The sequence below is a fragment of the Peromyscus leucopus genome, chromosome 8b (genome assembly GCF_004664715.2).
Source record: "Peromyscus leucopus breed LL Stock chromosome 8b, UCI_PerLeu_2.1, whole genome shotgun sequence".
Lineage (NCBI taxonomy): Eukaryota > Metazoa > Chordata > Mammalia > Rodentia > Cricetidae > Peromyscus > Peromyscus leucopus.
This window is the reverse complement of record NC_051086.1, coordinates 85,808,342-85,825,221: the sequence shown is the minus strand read 5'-3', so window position 1 is coordinate 85,825,221 and position 16,880 is coordinate 85,808,342. Positions and strand designations below refer to the sequence as shown.

The following is a 16,880-nucleotide window of genomic DNA, read 5'->3' as shown; positions in this document are numbered from 1 at the left end:
AGGGTCTGAAGAGTCAGAAGCTGCTACTGCTCCGGACAGAGCCTCAGTCCTGACCCCGCCACATCACTTGCCTAGAAACCTGGAGTGGGAACATTCCTCAGTCAACGCCCTCCTCCACAGCTGTAGTTGTCCCAAGAAGGACTTGAGCTGAAGGCAGCCTAGATATGAACTTGGGCCCGAGAGCGCCACAAGAGTGAGATCCCAACAACTGGTCAGTTGGTCAGCCCCTGAGAGACATGCCAAGTGCAGCCATGAAGCGCGTGCTTCAAGGGGAGCCAAGACCCTGTATGGGCAGTGCAGGCCCCTTCGCCCACTTCACCTTCCTGAGCTCTAAGTCATTGTCCATTGTCTTCAAGGAACTTTCCAGAAGGCTCTAAATTCTACTAGATTATAACACACATAGGAGTTCTGCTTTTCCACTTTCTTGGCAAACATTAAAAGTCAGGCAAAGGAAACCAGGGGGCAGATCAGATGACCAATGCACTGAAGACAATCCAGTCCAAACAGTTTCCAAACAGTGTGAGCTGGCTTAACTCACACCAGCAAATACCAGGGAACCTTCCAGACTTGTCTTGCTTGGCCCAGCTGTAGAAACATCCCTTACATCTGGGGACAGGCAGAGAGGAGCCGTGTAGCCACAGTGCAGGGCAGGCATCTGGCCTGACCAGGCATCCTGCGGCCTTCCTCCTCTGGTGCCCAGCTGGACACGTGACTGCCACAGCTGCCCTTGCTCTGGCGAGGAGAGAGGCAGGACCCACCGGGCTCTCAACCTCAATGTTTCAGTCATCGTATTCTACACAAACATCTCTCCAAAGACAAACCCCAGCTCCATCTTCCTGTGGATAGATAGGAACTACCCTTCTCCACATCCTTAGAACTCTGGCGAGCTCTTCATGAGGCCCCCTGTGCTTCCAGAGACAACTCAGTGAGAAATGGACCCCCTTCTCTCTCTGGCCCTTTGGGGGGAAATGTGAAGGAAGACCAAGATGACTCTCGGCAGGTAAGAGTACCTGTCACCAAGCCTGGCAACCCGAGTTCCTCATACTAGTCCTTCCTCCCCCCTTCCCCTACACACAATCAATCAACACTTTTAAAAGTTTAAAAACAGAAGAGCTGGGCCCTTTTTCAAGAGTTTTTCAAGAGTTACTCCCAGACCAGCCACTCCTGTGATTAACACCAACATCTACTCCCTGCTCCCAGGCTCTGAGTCACTGGGACAATGACTTAGCAGAAGAGGGCGGGGGAGAGGTGGCCGAGGGACAGTTGCAGCAGACCCCAGGCAGGAATCTGCAGCGTGGAACTTGCTAGACCCTTGCTGTTTTCAGGCATCTCCTAACTCACCTTACTGACTTCCCAGTTAGACGCCACCGATGCGACTCTGGACGGCGCCTCTTCTCGAGGCCTCCAAGTCTCCCTCCACGTGATCAGACACCTTTGATCCTAACTGGTCAGGTAGGTGGTGCTGCCTTCTCCCACATACCCAACTGCAAACACCTACTACTTCCCATCTCTCTAGGAAACTCTTCACCCACCCACCCCCCTCTGTTCCTCCTTCACTCACACAAACCGTGCCCAGTTCCAATAAGGCCTAATTCTCAATGCCACAGACCCCGTCCATTCCCTAATTCTGCCCATCCATCCCAACTACACACCCAAACTGACTTACTCTTTCTTGTCCATCAAGGGATTGCCAAAAATGGTCATCCGTAATGTTCCCTTCCTTAATTCTCCCAGCTGCCTTAGTTCATAGGACACCAGAAAAAGAAATTTCTAGACAGGAAGCCAAAGGCCTCATGAGTAAGTCCAGATACTTCTCCCTTTCCACCTGGTTAATGGACTTCTGGATTCTGAACTCCATTTCCAGTCCAGTATAAGGACGTGAGTCAGCTTGGATTCTTGTGCAACTTTTTCTTTTTTATTCAACAGAATCGAGTCTTTGGAAAACTAGGGAGGAACCAGCCCCACACAGGAGCCCATCCCATGCAGCAATATGACCAAAAGCCCTGAATACAAGAAGCACATTGGAAGCCACTAAAGAGCTTAAAACTATAACTTTAACCAGAGGTTAAAACTGTATCATGAAAGACATATATGACAATGAGCTCTAAGCACCACGGTGGAAGACATTAGGGCACACTTCAGGTCTGAGCAGGGTCTGGGCACACAGAAAGCTTCAAATCAGCACAAATGGCACCTGGTGGCTGCCCCTCAGTAGACACTGGAGGGAAACGTCAGGGGAAGAAGCAAATTACCTATAAGCCAACATCATCCCTGAGACTCTTGACTCTCCAAAAGACAGTCATACTGGTGATCCTATGGAGTCGTTATTTGTCCCATTCAAGTAGGAGCATCTTAGAGACTATGGATAAAAGCCAAGTGAAGACTGGGTATAGGCTGGCTGCTTGCACCACTCTGCCCTAAGGAAAACTGATCTCTCCCATAGATGGGGGCATCCTCTGGCCACCTGCTCACCTCAGCATGTATTTGCTTTAGTATTCAGCTTTTGTGATTTTAAGACACGTGATTGTTGTGAGGTCTAATGCTGGATTTCTGAAATGAGGTAAGAGTTGAGTGGGCAAACCTACTACACAAAAATAACTGATTAAACTGTGTGGTGGTGGTGGTGGCGGCGGCGGCGGCGGCGGCGGCGGCGGCGGCGGCGACGACGACGACGACGACGACGGCTCACGCCTTTAATCCCAGTGCCTAGGAGGCAGAGGTGGGTGGATCTCTCTGAGTTTGAGGCCAGCCTGGTCTACAGAGTGAGTTCCAGGGCAGCAAGGGCTACACAGAGAAACCCTGTCTGGGGTGGGGGGTGGGGGTCAAACTCTGGGGCTAGAGAGATAAATGGCCCAGAGGTTAAAACCGTTGCTGCTCTGCTAGGTGCCGGTGGCGCACGCCTTTAATCCCAGCACTCAGGAGGCAGAGCCAGGCAGATCTGTGAGTTCGAGGCCAGCCTGGTCTACAGAGTGAGATCCAGGACAGGCACCAAAACTACACAGAGAAACCCTGTCTTGAAAACAAAACAAAACAAAAAAAGCAAACAAACATTTGCTGCTCTTCTAGAGGACAGGAGTTTGGTTCCCAGTACCCACATTAGGCAGTTAGTTTACCACCACCTACAGCTGCAGCTTCAGGAGAACACAACGCCATCTTCTGGTCTCTGTGGGCACCTGCACTCATGCAAATGCACACTCCTGAACTCACGAAATAAACCTTAACGCCTTTAATCCCAGCACTCTGGAGGCAGAGGCAGGTGGATCTCTATAGAGGCAGATGGTCTATAAAAGCGACTTCCAGGACTTCCAGGGCTACTTACTAAGACCTTGTCTAAGTAACGGAAGTAACAGGCTCCCAAAAGCTTAAGACTGGTAATAGAGGCAATGATGTCATTCTGAAAGTGACCTTTATGTGCTTTTTGGCACAAAACTGGTTAAAAGGGTAATCCCCCCCTCCCTCCCTCCCTCCCTCTTGCTCTAAGACTTATCCTTTAGAATTTAAAATTTTGTATATATTGGGGTGGGATATGGGCACATGAGTGCAGCTGCCCTTGAGTGCAGAAGAGGGTGTTAGATCGCCCTAGCACAGAGTTACAGTCAGCTGTGAGCGGCCCAGCTTGGGTGCTGGGAATTAAACTCTGGTCCGCTGCAAGAGCAGTACATGCTCTTACCTGCTAAGCCAGCTCTCCAGCCCCAAAATAGCCCTATTTTTTTTTTTTTTTTTTTTTTTTTTCTGTAACAGGGTTTTCTGTGTCGCTCTGGCCATCCTGGAACCTGCATCTTCCTCTCAAGCACTGGGATTAAAAGTATGTGCCACCAACTCCCAACAAAATGTCATTTCTTAAATGAGGATACTGGATGAGGTCTGTAGTCATACTAGCCTCTTTTGTTATTATTTAGTGTTTTAAGAACTCACTCTGTAGACCAGGCTAGCCTAAAACTCATTATAGAGCCCAGGCTGGCCCTGACCTTGTAAGAGGCATCAGCCTCCTAAGGGCTGGAGTGAACCTTCTCTGGCCTGGAATTCACTTATATAGACCAGGCTGGCCCCAAACTCACAGAGATCCACCTGTCTCTGCCTTGAGAGTATCAGGATTGTGCGCCAACACCAGGATTGTGTGCCAACAAACCTATCGACTGTCTGTTCTTTACTAGTGTGTGCAGCTTCCAAATTCTGCTTTTTCATTGTGTATTTCAACATGCAGGACCAGGTATGGTGGTACCTGGCTTACACCAATCTCTTTCTCTGTCCTCTCCCTCTGCTGACCTAAAATTTTGCAAGATTCTAACAATGTTTAACAGTAATTGATTAATTCAGTTCATTATTTTTCCATTTCAATACAGACCCAAATTTTAATCAACAATATAATTTATAAAGGGCTTAGTGTTATAAAATTAAACCAGTTACAGGTGTGATGACCAAGCACAGCTAAAGAAGCAAGATGATAATGATGATGATTATTATTATTATTACTCAGTTACTTGATTCTGAGTCATGGAAATGCCCATTCAAGGCCAATCCCATTCTGAAGGGAGTGAGACCTGCCACCATCCTGACTGAGTCCAGAGTTAGACTGGACCAAGCCTGCCTCAGAAGTTCCTATTACGTCATCCACAGCCAATAAGAACTTGGAACCAGCATGACACCTCACACAGTTCCATTTCTAAACAAAAACAAGGCAGGCTGAGGAGGTGGCTCCCTCGACAGAGTGCCTGCCTGCCCATCAAGCCCTGACTTGGTCTCCAGCCCTGCATAAGACAGGCATGGTGCTGCATGCTTTTATCTGCTGGGATTATTTGAAAGATAGGGGCACAAGAATTAGAAATTCAAGGCCTGCTCAAGCCCGTACCAAAAAAAAAAAAAAAAAAAGAAAAAGAAAAAAGAAAAGGCAAGGATCTTGACAATTTCAACTTTTGTGTCTTTATTCTGAATGAATATGTGCATAGCATCTACTAATCCCTTAAACTTTTTAAATATATTTTGTGTGTGTGTTCTGGCTGCATGTATGTATATGTAACATGTATGTGTCTGATGCCCAAGGAGGTCAGAAGAGGGCATCAGATCCCCTGGAGCAGGAGTTACAGACAGTCATAAGCCACCATGTAGGTGCTGGGAACCAAACCCTGGTCCTCTCCACCAGCAATGTATGTTCTTAACCATCAAGTCACCTCTCCAGCCTTGCTAGTAAGCCTCTTCCAGTATGAAAATAACTTCCTCTCTCATGGGTTTCTTTGTAGACGTGAGGTTAGAGGCATGATTGTGGTGGTATTGTGTTCCCCAAAATATTGTGCACCCTAATAAACTTATCTGGGGTCAGAGACAGAGCAGCCACAATATTAAACATGAGGATAGGCAGTGGTAGCACACGCCTTTAATCCTAGCATTCCAGAGGCAGAAATCCATGTGTTCAAGGATACAGCCAAGCATGGTGACTCACGCCTTTAATCCCAGAAAGCAAGCCTTTAAATCCCAGGGAGTGATGGTAGAAAGCAGAAAGGTATATAAGGCGTGAAGACCAGAAACTATAAGAAGCATTTGGCTGGTTAAGCTTTCAGGCTTTCGAGTAGCAGTTCAGCTGAGATTCATTTGGATGAGGACTCAGAGGCATCCAGTCTGAGGAAAGTGCTCAGCTGAGAAGTTGGCCAGGTGAGGTTAGCTGTGGCTTGTTCTGTCTCTCTGATCTTCTAGTGTTCACCCCAATACCTGGCTCAGGTTTGATTTTAATAATAAGACCTTTTAAGATTCCTGCTACACATGATCCCAGGTCATCTCCACACTGAAGACAACTGATCATTTCTTTTGAAAATTTTCTATTACATTTCTTTATTCAAAGTTGGAGAGCCACGCCTCCATGGCACAACTTGCAGGAGTCAGCTCTCCTTCCATCAGTGAGTTCTGGGGAGTGAAGGCCCAGTGGTGAGCACCTTTACATGTGAGCCATCTGTCAACACTCTGTCCATTGCTATTTTAAAATTCTATTTTAGCCGGGCGGTGGTGGCGCACGCCTTTAATCCCAGCACTCGGGAGGCAGAGTCAGGCGGATCTCTGTGAGTTCGAGGCCAGCCTGGACTACCAAGTGAGTTCCAGGAAAAAGGTGCAAAGCTACACAGAGAAACCCTGTCTCGAAAAACCCAAAAAAAAAAAAAAAAAAAAAAAAAAAAAAATCTATTTTATGTGTATGATGGGTGTTTCGCTGCATGTATGTCCATGCACTGTGTATGGTGCCCGTGGAGGCCACAAGAGAGCATCAGATCTCTTGGAACTGGAGTTAAAGGTGGATGTAAGCCACCATGCAGATGCTGGGAATTGAACCTGGGCCTCCAGAAAAGCATTCAGTGTTCTTAGAGCTGAGCCATCTGTCCAGCCCTGACCATTAATCATAGTTTTTGAAGGAAAACTGGGCAAGTGATTTACCAAAATTCCCAGGAAACATCTCTAATACATGGATGTCCTAGCTGTCCTTTCCCATCTCAGGGATTATCATGATTGATGAGTGGCAACTAGAAGACACATGATATGAAAAAAAGTTTCCAGGAGTCACAAACCTGTGTGTAGAAACACATACAGACACATACATACACATATGTGCACATACATGCACATGCTCCACAATGGCCACTCTGGGAATTGAGGCTCACTAATCCAAAATAATATGTAACATTAGGAACATACTACACTTACTACAGAGAGGTGATGGGCAGGGAGGGGACAGAGACAGAGACAAGCAGGCGAGTGGACCAGGCAGGCAGCAAAGGTACATACAGTACCAACTGCTCTTGGGCACCAGTAACTGGTTAATCCAGTCCACAGCTACCACTTCAAAAGGAAGGACTCTACCCAGGCTCCTGTTCTGCAAGCCACACCCCCTCAAGGTCAGTCAGTTAACCCTTCAGATACTTCAAATGAGGAATCGGAAGTGGGCTGTCACGGCCATGGCACATGGCACAATTTATCAGTGCCCTGCTCCTGATCTCTACAACACTGGTCTTGCCATGTCTGCCTTTTAGGTTATGGCCTGAGCCAGCCCCACAATCCCTGGATGCAGAGTGGGCCCCAACATGGCTCCCCCATGCCCATTCCTGAAAGTCTATCCCAGTACTGTCTCAAAGGCCGGACACTAGGCAGAAGGCAGGCATGAGGGACAGTGAAGGAAAGCAGGTGGATTAAAAAAGACCTGGATGTGTACAGGGGGAAGAGCCACTTCTTGGCAGATCAGAGGAAATTAAGCACAAGGAGCATTTCATAACCAGAAATATGAGTCCCCAGCATGGAACCGGACGGTCTGATCTAATTCTGGAAGTGCTGGAGGCCTGATGGTGCACCAGGCTCTGCTGCCGTCTCAAAGAAGCGGGCACTGTGCAACTGTGATCTCCATGTCTCTCTGTTCACAGGTCCGAGCGCTAATGGTAATGTCCGCCTTCCCAGGCGACAGGTGCTGAGTGTGCTGTGGGTTCCTTCGAGCTTCCGTGAGTCCTTGGAGAGGGCTGCCTGCCAAAGCACAGTGCCAACGGACTCAGAGCTTCCTGCACATCCACGTGCAATCAGAACCATTAACAGCACTCAGAGAACTCAATACCCCAAACTGTCCTCCACGGTACAGAGCCGACAGCCAAGGCTAACCGGAAGGAGCATGTGCTCGGGAGCAGCCTGGCGGGGTCTACACCGGGGACTCCTGGGGCAGAAGCTCGCCCCTCAAGCTGTGGAAAGAATGGGCTAGAGTTCCATAACCGTAAAGTGCAAGAGTGTTACAGCTAACTACACTGTATACGTGTGCGTGTGTATGTGTGTGTTGAGACAGAGTCTTACTAGTCCTGGCTAACCTGGAACTCATTATGTAGACCAGGCTGGCCTAAACCTATAAAACTCTACCTGTTTCTGTCTCCTGAGAACTGGGATTTAAAGGTATACAGAGCACCACATCCAGCTTTCTCTTGTATCTTAATGACAGGGAAAAATACAATCTCCAAGAAATAGCACTTGTCTTCAAAGACCTATCATTTAGGTAGTTGTTATATTTAAAGAAAATTTAGATTTTTTTTTTCCTTTGAGAAAGTATATAGTATACAGTTTTATTTTTCTCTAAAAACTATATGGGAGACCTGGGGAGATGGCTCAGCCATTAAGAGCAATTGCGACTCTTACAGAGGACCCGAGTTCAGTTCCCAACACCCACATCAGGCAGCCTACAACCTCTTATAACTCTGTCTCCAGAGAAATCCAATGACCTTTTCTGGCTTCTGCAGGCACTCACACACATCACACACGCACACATACAAGTCTACATACACACAAGTACAAGTACACACACAAAATAATAGTAATTAGTAATGATAACAATAATAAATCTTAAAAAGAAAAAAAACCACCTTGAGGTGGAGAGATGGCTCCGAAGACTTGAGTTTGGTTCCCAGCACCCATGCTGGACAATTTACAGTCTCACGTAACTGTAGCTCCAGGAGAACTCATGCCTCCAGTCTGTTCAGGCACCTGAACTCACAAGCACATATACACACATACACACGGAGACACATAATTCAAAATATATCAAAATAGCCAGGTGGTGGTGCACGATTTTAATTCTAGCCCTTGGGAGGCAGAGTTCAAGGCCAACACACACACAACCACTTCATGGGAACCTCTTTAATTTCTCTGGTAAAGACCACTCCTAGCCGGGCGTTGGTGGCGCACGCCTTTAATCCCAGCACTCGGGAGGCAGAGCCAGGTGGATCTCTGTGAGTTCGAGGCCAGCCTGGGCTACCAATTGAGCTCCAGGAAAGGCGCAAAGCTACACAGAGAAACCCTGTCTCGAAAAACCAAAAAAAAAAAAAAAAAAAAAAAAAAAAAAAGACCACTCCATACTGCAACATGTGACCTTATCAATTCAAGCAAATAGCAGAGGGGCACACACCTGTAACCCCAATACTTGGGAGGTGAGACAAGAGGATCACCACAAGTTGAAGATAAGCCTGGCTGCACAGTAAATTCTTCAAGACTGGTCTGGGGTACTGTAGCTAGGCCCAGACTCCAAACACACACAGGACACAGAGGATGGGGAGTCCAAGTCACAGTCATGACATGTGATGATGCACCAGAGAGTTCTAAACCACAACAACCTCTGAGGGGGGCCAGCCGGGCCGAGTTCGGCTGCCAGCACTGTCTTGCTTAAGCCTTGCTTAATCTACCTGGGTGGATCATCTGTTCCAAGATACCTTGAGTCTAAAAATATCTTCAGAAGACTGGAGAGATGGCCCCGTGGTTAAGCCTTGTTGCTCTCGCAGAGGACCTGGGTTTGGTTTGCCATTATTTCCACATTTTAGATAAAGACAAATTGGTTCTGGCAACTAACTAAGGTAGCAAAGCTATTAACTAGCCGAGCCAGGACACATCCTGCAAGATCACACTCTTACAACTGTGTGTGCGGCCTCGCTCAGCTGCCTCCATCCACAAAGCAACCTGGAGCCTGTATGAGTTTTCCATGGTATTCTTTGTTTTCAGAGATCTGGCCACTCAACAACTATCAAGCGGTCCCTGGGTGGGAGCACCAATTCCGAGAGATTGTGAGTCTAAAAAACACCTCAGGAGACTAGAGAGATGGTTCAGTGGTTAAGAGCCTTGTTGTTCTTACAGAGGACCTGAATTTGGTTCCTAACACCTACACGGTGGCTCACAACCATCTGTTACTCCAGCTCCAGGGGATCTGATGCCCTCTTCAGAACTCGGTGGCACCAAGCATACAACATGCATGTCAAGTACATATATATACATGGATGCAAACACTCATATACATAAATATAAATAATCTTTTAAAAAAACAGAAAGGAAGAAGAGACGGAAGGGAGGGAGGGAAGAGGAGGAGGGAAGAGGAAGGAACTTAGGAGAACATGGGAGGTTCAGGCAGAAGCTGCGTGAGTCACAGAGCAGGGTATCAATACCAGTCTTTTATCACAGCTCCAGAAAACCTGTCTGAGGTAAACTGCAGCCTGCTGAGGAAAAATGCACCACAACATGAATGTTTTCTTACCATTTAATAAACCACAGATTGCAACATAAAGAAACTCTGTTCTTCTCCCAAGCACTACTCATCTATCCTGTCCTCTATACTTATCACTATGTATAAGTAAATGTATAGGTTTCTTTGTTTGAGACAGTTTTACCAGGTAACCTATGCTACCTCAATTCAAAATCCTCCTGCCTCAGCCTCCCTGTAAACAAGTGTTCTGTTGCATGCAGTAACCATACAATGCCCACAACACCGCTCACTCCTCCTCATATGCATGGGAATACATTTCCATCCTCAGGACAGTGGATGACAATAATAATTTGCTGAGTGTGGTACTTTGAATGTAATTAGCGCCCATAAACTCAGAGGGAGTGGCACTATTAGGAGGTGTGGCTTTGTTGGAGGAAGTGTGCCACTATGGGGGTGGGCTTTGATGTTTCCTATGCTCAGAATATTGCCGAGTGCCTCAGTCGACTTCCTGTGGCCTGCATATCAAGATGTAGCCCGCACCACATCTGCCTGCACACCGCCATGCTCTCCATCATGATGATAATGGACTGAACGTCTGAAACTATTAAGCGAACCACCCCAATTAAATGTTTTCCTTATAAGCATTACCATGTTGTGGTGTCTCTTCACAGCAACAGAAACCCGACACTGAGGTTCCTCAGAAGTCCCATGTTATCTGGTGGCTTTGTTCACGACTCAGTCTTCCTTTTCACACTGTCCAAAGTAGTATAAGATTTATCCCCATGCAAAGCATCCCATGAACCAGTCTAAATAGCTCAAGACACTACCAAACAGGAACTGAGTTCAAAAATAACGCCTAGCTAAAATCAAACTCTTATTCTTCTCAAATATTCCATAAAACAAGCATTTGGAATCAACTGTGGATCTAAGGCTTTTTTCATTTTACAATTTACTCACTGTTACAAGTCTGTCTGCAAAAACATTTGGTGACAGTCAAACCTAGCTCTGAGAGCAGAGGCAAGACATTAAGGGCCGATCTGTATCCTTCATCACAGTTCACAAAGCAGAAGAGCACTAAGCCTGGCCTCAGGCAGGCTAGAAGAAGGGAATGATCCAATAATCAATGGGAAAGCCAGCAAGGGCCCTGGCAGGCTAATGGAGCACAGGCAGCAGGGAGTCAGAGTGGGCTGCAGATTAATCACAGAAGGGTCTCCTAAGCAACAGAGAGAGCACTGTTGGGCTGACGTCCCTAGATGAGCGGAATGGCTCACTGATGGTGGCGTGGGAGAAAAGGAAATGAGCAAGAACCTAGGGCGGGACCACAGCCACTGGGGAATCCAGAGAGGCCCCTGGGGCCCAGTACTACACACACAGCAGGAGCAGAGAAGGCGAGGGGCGGGGCCACACTGGAGGAACCGAGGAGTGGCTGAAAGACTGGATGTGACCTGCATGTAGGCGTGGAGGTGACCAGATGAGAACTTCAGACTCCTCACTCAGCTCAGGAGATCAGCCAGCCTCTTACAAACTTCAGTGCGAGGGCCCGACAGCCTGGATCAGGTGTGCCCATGTAGACAAAAACACTGGTTGCCACTCTGGAGGGCTGGATGTGAAAGAAGAAAGGGGCTGTTCTTGCGGATGGAGCCTAGGCACTGGGATCAGAAGCTGGAAGATGGGAGCCCAGAATAAGAGGGCCGTCCAACAGGTTGGGTTGAGACATCTTGGAGTCTGAGACTGTTGGTGACCTCGATATTGTGGATATCAGAAGATGCTCAAGGTTCTGATTCAGTAACTGATATTAGCAGGGGAGAGAGGTGGCTCCTGGAGTCCTAAACTAATAGAAAGACCTCATGCTGAACTATGAAGAGTTTCTTGAAGTCATGAACCTTAATGACATAGTGCAAGTGGCAGGATCGCGTGCACGCACACACACACACCATCACTTTGGAGATGTTAGACTTCATAAAATATATCTCTCTAGAGAAAGTCAATTCTGTCTACTTTTGATAATAAAATTCTTTAAATTCTGGCACCCTAATTGAATCTCACCAGCAAACAAGAAACTTGGAAATGGAGGCGGGAAAAGAATTGTTCTCTACACAGCAGCACTAGGTCTCTGCATCACCAAGCAACACTAACTCACTCAAACTTTTCAGTTAGGGCTAAAACAGGGAACTTGCACTGAAGACTCATATCCCAACACTTCATTCTTTCATCTTTGTGCTACCATGAGACAAACCCTGCCTTCCATTTCCTAAACAAGGAAAACAAGGCCAGGAAACTGCACGACTCGCCGAAGACTTCACAGCCAGGACGAGAGGACAGGGAAACCACACAGGTCTGAGCATCCCTCTCCCAGAGCCAGAGACCAGGAAAGGTGAGCACCTGTGTGTGCCATGGCCTGCCAGGGAGGCCAAATGCTGGCCTGCCTACTTGAAAAGTCTTTCTTATTCCTGGCATTAAGTAGTTACTCTCTTAGCCTCAAGATAACTTTAGTGAGTTGTTGGGTTTTGGTGGGTTTTTTTCCCCCTGATTTTTTGTCCGTCATCCCTCCCCCTCCTCTGGAGACAAGGTCTCACTCTGTAGCCCAGGCTGGCCTCAAACTCAAGGCAATGCTCTTGCCTCAGCTTCCCCAAGGGCTGAGATTATAGACGTGTGCCACTACATCCAGATAACCATGAATTTTAAAGAACATTTTTTTGTTAATTCAATCCTTTCTGCTATAGTTTCTTTTTTAAAAATAAAAAAGATTTTATTTGTATTTTTTTAATTATGTATATACAAGTGAGTGCAGTGTCCTGAAGCCGGAAGGCATCGGATTCCCTGGAGTTGGAGACAGGCCAATGTGTGCCACCCAATGTAGGTGCTGGGACCCAAACTTGGGTGCTTTCCAAGAGCGGTTTGTGCTCTTAACTTCTAAGCCGTCTCCACAGCCCATGCTCCAGCCTCTGAAGAGATTCACCTAGTCAGTTCAACAGATGATAATTACCCTAAAGCTTTGTAAGTTTTACTTATAATTACTTATAGAATTTGGATCAAAATGTAAACTCAAGTTGGGAAAAAACCCAAATGTTTGTTTTCTACCAAACGCCTACAGCAAGTTTCCAACCCAAACCCACTGAGACAATGGTAAACAAGCTCCCTTTCACTTACAAAACCATTTTCCAAACATGACTTATCTCTTTAAGCCAGACTCACAATGCATTCTTCTCAAGAAATAATGCTGCAAGGTGAAGTCCTTGCCAGGCCAGAGAAGGTTAACAGCTCAAACTGCCAACTAAGGATTCTATGTGTGCTCGCAGGAAATGTAACGCGGTCCTTACAGATGGCACCTTCCCGTGCCCCACACAGAAAAGGGGGTGCGAGAAGGTCACGGCAAAGGAGGGACGAACAGTAACCAGTCAGTACGTGGGAGACAGTGTTTGAAGCCATATTTGCCACTGCAATAGAGGCACACTGGTCCTCCATGTTGTGTTGTATTACGTTTTGTTTTGAGACGGTCTTGGTGAACCTGGTACTCATTATCGTACCCTAGAAAGCTTTAAACTGGTGGCAATCCTCTTGCGTCAGCCTCTTGAGTGCTAGGATTAAGGCATGCACCATCGTACCAACTAGTTCTCCGCCATCTTTTCTATGGACATCTTTGTATGTGTGTGTGTGTGCATACGAGCTCTTTGCCAATAAATGTGTCGAAGCCGACTGTTAACTTTACAGGCAGCTGAGATAACTAATGGCCCTTGCCCACCCATTCCCCAGCACCCAGCTCGGAAGTGGCAAAGGTGACAGCGGTGTGCTCAAGTGCAAGTGGGTGGACCTGGGAGTCACAGGGGCAAGGGTCACGTGGCTTGAGACTGGTCAGGTCAGCGTCTGACACAGCGGAAGAGAGATGCATGCTCCAACTTCAACTCCGTACCCACCCTAGCTCTGCCCCTCACCAGCTGTGCCCTCAGGCAAGTCACAAAATCTCCCCAAGCCTCCTCCAGTGTCTCCTCCGCAAAATGGGACACGGCCACCTCCAAGCGTGTGGGCATGGAAGGGGGTCCATGGAAGCCCCCGGTGTGGGCTTCTCCTTGCATGGCTAGTGCCTGTCCTGGTTTAGTCTGTTTCCTGCTCTGTGAAGCAGAGCTGGTGTGGGAGCCCTGCAGAGAGCCAGTAATGATAGGGCGCTGTGGGGATTACAGGAGACTGACGCCCACCAACCTGCCAATTCCAGCTCTAAACAAATTCTGTCTACTGATGGGTCCCCAGACCTGTGGGGGTGATCAAAAGGTCACACAGGTGGGAAAATGCTTCAGACAGTCAGTACTACCAGCAGAACAAACTGCTTCATAAAAGGCAGGCTGTCATTTTGTGATTTGAATTTAAAGCACTGATGCTTTAAAACAATATTCAGAAGAGCGTCAGGCCAGCAGCTGTATCCGGATCCTGCGCCCCGGCCCTGTGGCTCAGGTCACCTGGTCTCTGGATGCTGGGTCCACTCCAGGGAAAGCATTCTTCCTGGAGTGACTGCTGAGGGCTGGTGTGCTAACATCGCCCGGGCTCACAGAATATCGGTCACTGAGGCTTAGCAGCCTCGCTCAAAAGGCAACCAAAGAGCAAGAAGCTGCTTGCTTTTGCCTTGAGCATGGCCAGGCAGCCAGCCAGGTGGCCAGCAACTCCATCTCTCCTCCATTCTTGCCACAGGAAACTGACAATGAGGGAAAAGAAAGATCTGACTGGATCAGCCTCAAAAGGAAAAAAGGTCTTTCCAATGAATCTGCCACAAGCTCCAAAGGAGCCCCGTGGAAGTCTAAGACCCCAGAAGTTAACTCCGAGTCTGTTGTAGTATAAACGGCTGGTCCCTGCTCAGGTGTTGTTACCTCCTCACTGTCTTACCCCGAAAGAGCAGCCTCCCTGTTCCCCACGATACTTTCTGAGAAAACTGCTATCTGGCATCATGTCATATGCTTATCACCTGTTATTATCCCTTGTTGCCCCACAAGAACAGATCCCTAAGGAAGGGGAGGCAGCCACTGAGATGGTTCAGCTGGTCAAGGTGCTCACTGCCAAGCATGGCAGCCAGAGTTCCACCCTGGGACCCACATGGTGGCAGAATATCAACTCCTACAAGTTGTCCTCTGACCAACACACATGTGTGCATGCGTGTGCACACGCGAACACACACAGACACACACACATACACACACGTGTGCATGCATGCGCACACGCAAACACACACAGACACATGTGTGTGTGTGCACGCATGCATGCACACGAACACAGACACACACGTGTGCATGCATGCGCACACGCGAACACACAGACACACACACAGGTGGTCATGCGCGCACACGCGAACACAGACACACACAGGTGTGCATGCATGCGCACACGCGAACACAGACACACATGTGTGCATGCGTGCGCACACGCGAACACAGACACACATGTGTGCATGCGTGCGCACACGCGAACACAGACACCCACGTGTGCACGCATGCGCACACGCGAACACACACAGACACACACGTGTGTGCATGCATGCGCACACGCGAACACACACACACAGGTGGCATGCCCTCCCAACACACACACACTATAAATAAACAAAAATGTAATTTAAAAAATTTCAAGAGTATAGCCTCTGTGGGCAGAAATCTATTTACCCACTGCTGTGTCCCAGAGTCAGCACACAGCAGGTACTTTATTTACTGGATAATTGACTAAATGAACACTGCACACAAAACCGAAGTAAGTTATTTGTGTCCTCCTAAGAAAATTCCAAATAGATTGGTCTTGGGCTACACAGTGAGTTCTAGGTCAGTCTAGGATACAAACTGAGATCTGTTGTTTAAAAAGTCAAGAAGCACCGGTCAGTAGTGGTGCATGCCTTTAATCCCAGCACTTGGGAGTCAGAGCCAGGTGAATCTCTGTGAGTTCGAGGCCAGCCTGGTCTACAAAGCAAGTTCCAGGAAAGGCGCAAAGCTACACAGAGAAACCCTGTCTCGAGAAAGAACAAAAAAAAACCTTAGGAAAAAAAAAAGGCAAGAGGCTGGAGAGCTGGCACATCAGCTGAGAGCATTGGCTGCTCTTCCAGAGAACCTGGGTTCAATTCCCAGCACCCACAGGGCAGCTCACAACCGTCTGTAACTTCAGTTCTAGGGGATCTGACACTCTCTTTCAAGGCCTCTCCAGGCGCCAGGCACACATGTGGTACACAGACACACACATGCAGACAAAACACTCATACACATAAAAAAATAAAATTTAAGTAAATTTTTTAAAAGGCAAAAGGAGTAGAGACTAACCATAGGAAATAAATCACTGCAGGAGGGTTTTGGCCTGGACAACAGATGTACTCTCTCCCAAATCCCACCCAACAACCCCCTCCCATCCTACCCCCCCCACATCTCCTCCCACTCCACCAACCCCCACCCCTACTCACCCCCCATCCCATCACCCCCATCTCCTCTACCCCTTCCCCACCCCCAACCTCCACCCCATTCACAGCCTCCATCAAGTGAGCAAGCAGACTCTCGGTTTGCCTCTGTAACAGTCTGCCTCACCTCAGGCCCAAAGCAAGGGAGCTGGCCAACCTTGGACTTAAACTCCGAAACTGTGAGCAAAAAATAACCCTTTCTCCTTTAAGTTTCTCCCTCCGGGATTCCGTCACAGTGACTAACATAGCAGAATTTTAAACTAGGTTATTTCCGGAAACTCAGGTTTCTTGGAGCTGCCTCCGATGAGTAAGGTTCCTAGCAAGTTTGTTTGGAATCAAAACTGTCTCTCAGGAGAAGCACTAAGCAGCCAGGCCAGCAGCTCACACCATCTTTTTATGGGTACAGAGCTCTCAACACAAGGACCTTCCAGCTTCAGCCCCTGAAGCCAGCCAGCAGGCTTGTGGGCAAGCAAGGTCTTTGCTGGGGATTCTGAT

At 47.9% G+C, this 16,880-nt stretch overlaps 1 protein-coding gene and 1 long non-coding RNA gene across 4 annotated transcripts in view; one reads left to right on the top strand and one right to left on the bottom strand.

Annotated features, from left to right (window-relative positions):
- The window catches only part of Tex2 (testis expressed 2), a 121,107-nt gene that overhangs the window by 83,642 nt on the left and 20,585 nt on the right, over positions 1-16,880 (bottom strand). The window contains exon 1 of one of the 3 annotated variants that reach the window (XM_037201217.1): positions 72-152. The exons of the other annotated variants lie outside the window; for them this stretch is intronic. The gene's annotated coding sequence lies outside the window, so the exon portion shown is untranslated. Of the gene's footprint in view, positions 1-71; positions 153-16,880 lie in introns of those variants that run through there. 3 annotated transcript variants of the gene reach the window in all.
- Positions 378-2,531, top strand: LOC119086989. The gene is made up of 3 exons (XR_005090401.1): positions 378-1,000; positions 1,358-1,452; positions 1,927-2,531. It is a non-coding gene; the product is annotated as an uncharacterized LOC119086989 (long non-coding RNA).